The sequence below is a fragment of the Lycium ferocissimum genome, chromosome 7 (genome assembly GCF_029784015.1).
Source record: "Lycium ferocissimum isolate CSIRO_LF1 chromosome 7, AGI_CSIRO_Lferr_CH_V1, whole genome shotgun sequence".
Lineage (NCBI taxonomy): Eukaryota > Viridiplantae > Streptophyta > Magnoliopsida > Solanales > Solanaceae > Lycium > Lycium ferocissimum.
The window spans coordinates 52,282,464-52,289,614 of record NC_081348.1 but is presented as its reverse complement, the minus strand read 5'-3'; the positions used below and the strand labels follow the sequence as shown (position 1 = coordinate 52,289,614).

The following is a 7,151-nucleotide window of genomic DNA, read 5'->3' as shown; positions in this document are numbered from 1 at the left end:
AAATTATTATTTTGTTGCCTCCACTGGGATTCGAACCAAAATCTCTAATTTCATAGATCAGCGAATAAGAATATTTTGGCCCACAATTTTTCATTAATGAAAAATAAGGGAAAAATTAAAGACCACCGATTTGAGGGACAAAAATTAAAGATCAGTCCATATGAAAGACAATCCGCGTAACTTTTTGCTAGCACATTCTACGCACTTTTCCGTGAGAAAGCCACTGGAAAATTGACCATTTTCTTCTCTCTTTCTTTTGGTTCTCGTGTTTGGAATTATTGATCCGATTAATTTAGTAGACATGATTTCATATTTTGAATTTAAACCAATGTTTGTTTATGCAATTTGCTCAAAAATTAATTTCAACTTCATATCATGATTTTCAAACCCCAAATTCTTCAAAAAGGTATGATTTGAGATTCCATATTATAATTTCAAATTATTTTAAATGTAAAACTTGACCTATAAGTTTAATTTAGTAAAAAAGAAAAAAAGATCCATAAGTTGGTAGATATATTTGCCAACTATGTTTACCAATTATTTATATCAAATATTAAAAGATCTGCAAGTTGGTAGTATATTTATAACAAATTTACTCTTACCAACCATTTACCAACTGCATTTACTTATATAACTCATGTTAAATTTTTCCTTTTTATTGAATTAAAATTCAATCACTTGATGTTGTATTTTTTCAGAAAGGTCTTCCAATAGAGTACTAGTTTTCTTATTAACTTTGATTTGCTCATTTGGTAAGTGTTTGCAACAAATTTTCAAATATGGAAAATAAATTGCAACCACAAAATAAATAAAAAGAGTAATTTATTTATCAAGATTGTGAGTACAAATCTGTTCATCCCTTAATTCTTCTCTCCTATTTTTTTTCTCCGTAATTCGAGGGCCGTTAGTAGCTTATTTCTCGAACGTAGGATGATTTGAATTTGGATGTGTGTGGACTTTCTTGGGATGTATTTGATCTCCATGAAAGGATATTGTGATCTTCTTGAAGTATTTGGTTGTCAAGAAATATCCTGCCACATATTGACTTCTTTTTGAATACCCATGAGTTTATGGGATATTTGAGATGTCTTTTCAAGGCAATATGTGCCTCCTTATATAAAGTAGTGGTAGGATTTAGGATAGAGTAGCACAAGAAATACTAACACATATTGAGATCATCTTGTAGAGTCAACAAAATTTCGATGTCTATAAATGGCCCCTACTTCAAGACTTGGCGGGGTGTAGACTTGCCGAAACTTAAAGACAAGGCTTGAAGTATCCATGACGTCAAAAATTTTTCATGAGCTTTTCTAGGAATAACTAGAATATAATTTGAACCGTTAAGTCAAATGGTTAATGACTCCAACCCAAAGTGAACCTTGTAATTTTCCTTCTTTACTTTGTATCTTCCCGAAGTTTCCTTTGATGACACTGGATAATAATATCCAATGTAAATCAGCCTTCCACGTAGCATGTGATCAGCGGAAATATGGATAACTTAGGATTCCATTTATTGTATGAGTTTGTGCCCTTTAGGACTCCTCAATCGAACTGATTCGATAAGTGTATTTGACTTCAAATTAGACACTTAAGCACGATTTTTGTAGGAGTGAATAGGAACCGAGCACGATGCACGTTCACTGGATGCAACTGTTGACTGTCTTTGCTGCCATCATGAGTCATGATAATTGGATCCAAATTTTGCAGATCTTAATTTGTGGGAGAAGAGATGAAGGGCAGATTTGGTCCCACTGGGCATGCCAATTTGTTTGCAAAAAATTTTCAAATATGGAAAATAAACTGCAATCACAGCTAGGGTTTAGGGTAGAGTAGCTTCCAAGAAACCCTAACATATATTGGGCTCATCTTCTAGAGTCCAACAAAATTTCGATGTCTACGGTAAGATTGTATAAGAATTGGGAAAGTGTTGATGGCTTTCACAACAAAATTTTGATGTCAAGCGACACCCCTTCGCCGGAAAATCACATTGTATAGATAGGTGAAATTTTAATTTTATAGATATGTAACCAGTGTTGACATGACACAAGTTGATGGTTTCACACGGTTAAGGGGTTGCAAAATGCCCTAAGGGCATGTTTGGGTAGTGATATATTTATATTTTTTGACACCCTTTAATATATATCCTGGCTCCGCCACTGTTCACAACTTGTGGGCTTTTTATGTCTATGCGAGAAAATACAACTTAAGAAATCTAAAGTGCATGTCCAAACAAAACTTCAACTTCAAATAATCATAATTTCAAATCATGTCCAAATGGCTTCATTGATTCATGAAGTGTAAAGATTATTAAGGTGTGTTGAAAAATGCTACTTTAGTTGCGTCCATCCATAAGAGTGGTAGGTACATTAACTCATTAGTTATCGATAATCATTTACGCAAATGTTCTTTGTTAATCCACCATTTAGATTTTGTTCTTATAGTCTTTGGTACTAACAAAACATTAGATTGTCATTTAACGTTTATAAAATTTTAGACCGTTGTCTAATTTTTTTCCATTAAAATCTTTAGATCATGATCGAAGAGGTCCATGAATTGCAAAAGAAATAAAAAGAGGACAATTTACTAGACAACGACAACCAAAAAGGGACAACCGACGAGAATTATGCTAGTTATCCCTAACTAATTGTTTATAAATACACCATTACGAGTGTAGGAAAATAAGATTTTCCTAGCGTTCTTATGGGAGACAAATGTCAGCTAGAATTAACTACACAAACAAATTCCTTACATTTTCTAGAGGATATCTAGGTCTAGAAAAATAAGAAATTCTTCCGCTCTGTGATACATCCTACGAACTCGGTATGTAAGCCGCAATTCAGGGGCGAATTTAATATATAATTTATGGTGCACATGAACACATGGTATCCACAAAATTAGATATTTTATGTACATATAGGATTGATCTAATATTACCCGTTGACACTTATGTTACAAAAAGACTTAACGAAGCACTTGGTTGAAAATTAAATTATTCACGTATAAGAACAAGAATTAATTCCCATTTAAAACATTTTTTATTCTTCTTTCTTTAGTGTAGTGCACCTATATTCTAGAAATACTACCGTCACCTTAGTGAAAAGAAATCTAATTGTGCATGAAGAGACTTACAAGTTACTAAACTAGAATTTGCATTGAAATTACTACAAGGTGCAAATATTTTTACTAAGATTTTTCACTATATTCATTAAAAATAACACAATCCTATCAAGATTCAAGTTGCTTAAAGTCTATTAGGATGGAAACACTTCTTATTAACATTTTTATTCACTCTTAAAATTTAAATTCGAAATCTCTAATTACAAATTAAAAAAAATCTTATCAAATTCTCCACATTTCTTCACAACTTTTGTCCCTTCCTTCAGTTGGCAATAGCATTACTAAAAAGTCAATACCGTGTGCTGGAACTCAGTGAAAAGACACCACTTACATGACATCAATTTCCAAAGGTTATTTCGTCTGTTTGTTAAATTTGGATAGGTATTTCGTTGGAGACTCGATAGTTTGGGTGGCTATTCCTGCCAACCCCTCAAGTCCCAAGGGCAACTACTCCTCACTTTCCATTATCATTGAATGTCTCGTTATTGTGCTGAATTACAGATTTGTTTGATTAATGTTTAAAGCGTATGAAAATAATTATTCTCTCTGTTTTAATTTGTTTGTCTTACTTTCTTTTATATTTCCACTATCATACTTGAAGAATGTCTCGTTACTGTGTTGAATTACGGATTTGTTTGATTAATGTTTAAAGCGTATAAAAATAATTACTCCCTCTGTTTCAATTTGTTTGCCTTACTTTCTTTTATATTTCGTTTTAAAAATGTTTCTTTTCTTTTTTGACAGCTTTTTAGTTTCAATTTTCTACATGATATATTTAAGACTACAAGATTAAATAGCATTTTGGTACATTCTATATATCTTTAATTTAAGACTAAAATATTCAAAAGTCTTCTTTATTTTCTTAAACTCCGTGTCAAGTCAAAACTAGACTAGCAAATTGAAACATGTGAGTACTTGTGTTTTGCCTCATGGAATATTGTATACGGAAAAGGCTCATAAATACCCCTAACCTATTGAAAAAGGCTCATAAATACCCTCCTTCCACCTTTTGGTCTAAAAATACCCTTTCATCCACCTTTTAGGTCTAAAAATACCCTTAAGGTTTGTTTTTGGCTCAAATATACCCCTCAAACTAACAAGTTAAAATTAACTCTTTTAAAAAGCCAAATGGCATTTTGTAATTGGTCAATAATAAAATTCTATAAAAAAATATCAGATTTAAAAAAAAAAATTCCATAATTTAAAAAAAAACGTATTTTAAAAAAAAATAGATTTAAAAAAAAAAGATTTTTTAAAAAATTTAATTTAAAAACGTAATTGGTCAATAGTAAATTTCCGTAATTGGTCGAGTAATAAAATTCCGTAATTTAAAAAAAAATCCGTATTTAAAAAAAAAATTCCTGATTTTTTTTTAAAATTACGGAATTTTAATGTGGCTTTTTAAAAGAGTTCTTGTGTTTTGAGCCAAAAACAAACCTTAAGGGTATTTTTAGACCTAAAAGGTGGATGGAAGGGTATTTTAGACCAAAAAGGTGGAAGGAGGGTATTTTGAGCCTTTTCATGGAATATTTGTAGCCTTTATTACTAATATAGAGTTAAAGAGTTTTTGTATCATCAAATTTTTAAAAAATATATCTAAATTATTAATTATTGTGACTTATATATATATATATATATATATATATATATATATATATATATTTTATTTCTATATTATATTTAATGATTTTGTGTTTCTTTATACGTATGTATATATATGTATATATTCAGGTTAGATGATTCCTATCCAATCTTTACTGAGAGGAGCAGAATGAGATGAAAATCTCACATACGGTTCTGGAACATAGATTTTTTCAATTGAAGGACGATCGTAATGGATATCAGTTCAATCCGAAGGAAATTACGCAGAAGCTTTGAAGAATTATTATAAAGCTATGTAACTAGAAATTGATCATTGTGATCGATGAAGTTATACAATTAGATGTGGAAACAGACTGTCTACTTATTGTCAAAATCGTTAAGGAAGATATCCAATGTCATCTTCTTACAACAATATATTATTAAGTTGCAAATACTTGCTTAAAGCCAACAAGACAAGTATTATACACATGCATATGGAGAGATACATACAAATACGGAGACTTTCTGAAAAATGAATGCCACGTACATAAAGAAGATCTGCTCGTATGGAAGATATAATCAAAATATGAAGTTTTTGCTCCTGACAAATTTAAGTGCGGTAGCTTATGAGAGATGTTAGTATTGCTTATGAGAGGTAAATTCCACATTACTTTACTATTTACTACTATTATAGAAGGAAGAGTTTCAGGAGCTTCACGTTGTCCTCCTTGCCGACCATAGGGCCAATCTTGGCATTTTATAGAAGTTAGGCTTAGCTAATGCTTAGAGGTGTTGTACAATATCCAGCAGAAGTTGGACTATCTTGTTTAATTGTCACAAATACCAACGATTTTTCCTTTTCCGTAAGCTAACTAATGTGTGGGGCCTTTCTAAAGCTCTAATTTGCCCTGTTACTTCAACTTATATTCCATTATTAGCCACGTATAAATTTGTAAATATTTCTAAGTTTGGGGATTTTAAATACACCTCAAAAAATGCTGATGTCATGTGTACGTGGAACCTATGGGACCCATGTTTTGCTAACCCCATCACCTACCAATCTTCACATCAGTCACTCCTCTATTTAATTTCTAGAATCATTTTCTTATTTATTAAATTGCAAGTTTTTATCACTAATTTTGCCTATTTGCTTTCAACACTGAAATTTTTTGCACGATAATATCCTATAAATTAAAAATCCTTTATGGAAATTTATTACAAATCCTATGGCTATGATGAGTATTATTTTGCTTTTCTAATAATGACTTTCTCGCCTGCATTGTTCACTCACTTGGGGGTTGTTTGGTTTTAAAATAAGTTATGCACGGATTAGTTATGTAAAGATTAATAATGCAGTGATTACGAAATAGGAATTAGTATTTTTTTTTTTTGGAATGATGGGTTTGTTTGTATTAAAATTAATTACATTGTACAATTTAATATATATGAAATCTCAAACCCATGAAGCAACGAGGAAATAAGATCTATTGGGCTCTTACAATTTGAATAGAAGAAAATGTCTTTTTCATATATCTTATGTGTTTTTTCCAGATATCTTATGTGTAAAAAAAATATATCAATTAAGGGGGATTTCGACCATTTTACCATAAATTATGTCTTAACATATAATATCTCTTTCTTTGAATATTTACTCTATTTTTGTGTTATCTCCCCATAATTGAGGTGTTTGTAGTCTTAAAAAATAATTGCTACTAAGCGTAAAATAGGAAAGGAAGAATTAATTGTCTTGAACTTCTAAAACGACAAACAATTTGAGACAACTATTAGAAATCACGACAAATAAGAGTTGTTCAAACGTATTTACCAGAAAGGACTTAAATTAAGGTAGATTCACGAAAAATTAAGAGGAGAAGTGTGCTATAAAGGGATGAAGTTGGGACAAAACTTGGCCAGAGATTAAAAAAATAGCTATTTGCATATTTCTCGCTTATTTAATGAAACTTCCATTTAAATTGCACCTTTCATCGTAATAGTTGGGAGTTGGGACCGGCAAAGTTATGATACATTTTCTTTTTATTAGTAGTTTGATTTCAAAATATCATTGGATCATTTGGAGATGAGATAAATATAATGGTTCCTTTATAGTAAAAAAAGTTGCATTAATCTCACATTAAATATAGGATTATTGGGCCCGTGCTCAGCAAGGGCTATCCCTTACTAGTACGTAAAGAAGATCTACTCGTATTTATTTATTTATGTTTATTTAATATAGTAGCTACTACTTCCTTCGGGACCATTTTACTTGTTATGTCCTGCACCATGTTAATTCTCTCCACATTTATTGAATAAAGATAAAGGAGAAAAGTAATAATTTGTTATATCTTAATTTTTTTAAATAATACACCCCACCCCCCTCCTGCGGGTCACAATTTATGTGATATAGTTTAATTAGTCACGAAATTTTAGAAAATTATTTCATTAAGAATAAAATG

General features: G+C 30.8%; 1 long non-coding RNA gene across 1 annotated transcript; it reads left to right on the top strand.

The window, feature by feature from the left end:
• Positions 1-4,056: 4,056 nt before the first annotated feature.
• LOC132065624 (uncharacterized) lies at positions 4,057-4,261 on the top strand. Its single transcript, XR_009416760.1, has 2 exons — positions 4,057-4,129; positions 4,161-4,261. It is a non-coding gene; the product is annotated as an uncharacterized LOC132065624 (long non-coding RNA).
• Positions 4,262-7,151: the final 2,890 nt, after the last annotated feature.